General features: G+C 35.1%; 2 non-coding genes across 2 annotated transcripts; both read right to left on the bottom strand.

Annotated features, from left to right (window-relative positions):
* Positions 1 to 637: 637 nt before the first annotated feature.
* Positions 638 to 711, bottom strand: trnai-aau (transfer RNA isoleucine (anticodon AAU)). Its single transcript has one exon. It is a non-coding gene; the product is annotated as a tRNA-Ile (tRNA).
* A 253-nt stretch (positions 712 to 964) lies between these two features.
* On the bottom strand, positions 965 to 1,038 carry trnai-aau (transfer RNA isoleucine (anticodon AAU)). The gene has a single exon. It is a non-coding gene; the product is annotated as a tRNA-Ile (tRNA).
* Positions 1,039 to 1,161: the final 123 nt, after the last annotated feature.

Here is a 1,161-nt window from a genome sequence, read left to right as displayed (position 1 = left end):
CACGCGCTTTCAGCATCGATTTGCTAAAAACTTAGATGATCTTAACAAAAGTGCTCATATCCTAATGTTTTTCAAAATCAACTTGCATAAAGGTAAATTGCTTTCCAGCAATTTGTTATTTTGTGTTTATTTTTTTGGACCTTTATTTATTTTGAATTGTTGAACATTTTTATTTTGAAGAGCAGTTTGTATTTCAGAACCATTTTTTGTTTGGAAGTATTGATTTTATTATTCACCCTTTTTATATTTTGAAGTGTTGATTGTCTGAAAGACTTTATATTTGAAAGTTTGGAGACTGAACCCATGACCTCAGGATTATTAGTTCCTCACTCTCAAGACAAGTGTTGATTGTCCTTTTGTTTTGAAGTGTTTATTTTATTTTTCACCCTTTTTATATTTTGAAGTGGCCAGTATGGGGATTGAACCCATGACCTTGGCGTTATTAGCACCCCCCTCTGACCAGCTGACCTAACCGGCCACACGGAATCCTAAGTTTCCATGGATTTAGGAATAACTTACATGATTTTACCACACTTAAGATTTGATAAAAGTTTTTAAAAATTAATATATGAAGATGTTTTACTTAAATGCTCCTGTTATTGTTAAATTGCCTATCAGAATTGATTTCTATTTCAATTGGCCAGTATGGGGATTGAACCCATGACCTTGGCGTTATTAGCACCACGCTCTGACCAGCTGAGCTAACCGGCCACACAGAATCTAAGGTTTCCATGGATTTAAGAAAAACTTACATGATCTTACCACAATAAAGAATTGAAAAATGTCCTCATATTCTAATGTATTTCAAAAATTAACATGTGTCAAGGTATATTTTCCAGCTTTCTTTAATTTTGAAATGTTGATTTAATTTTAAATCACTTTCTTATTGTGAACTGATTATTTTCTTTTTCAACCTTGAAGCAGTTTTTCATTTTCCATCCTTTTTCATTTTTGAAGTGTTGATTGGGCAGTATGGGGATTGAACCCACGACCTTGGCGTTATTAGCACCACGCTCTAACCAGCTGAGCTAACCGGCCATATGCAATGCTGTCTTCTCAATGAGGTGGTAAAAGGTCAGCAAGGCTTTCTATGGCGTAGTGGTCTGTACTCTGAATCCAGGCATCTGAGTGCAAGCCTCACTAGAAACTTGATGTGTTGCA

Source organism: Poecilia latipinna, unplaced genomic scaffold (assembly GCF_001443285.1).
Source record: "Poecilia latipinna isolate Pla-1442-1.1 unplaced genomic scaffold, P_latipinna-1.0 Scaffold659, whole genome shotgun sequence".
Classification (NCBI taxonomy): Eukaryota; Metazoa; Chordata; class Actinopteri; order Cyprinodontiformes; family Poeciliidae; genus Poecilia; species Poecilia latipinna.
Note: the sequence above shows the minus strand (reverse complement) of the source record. Positions and strands in the feature narration are given on the sequence as shown.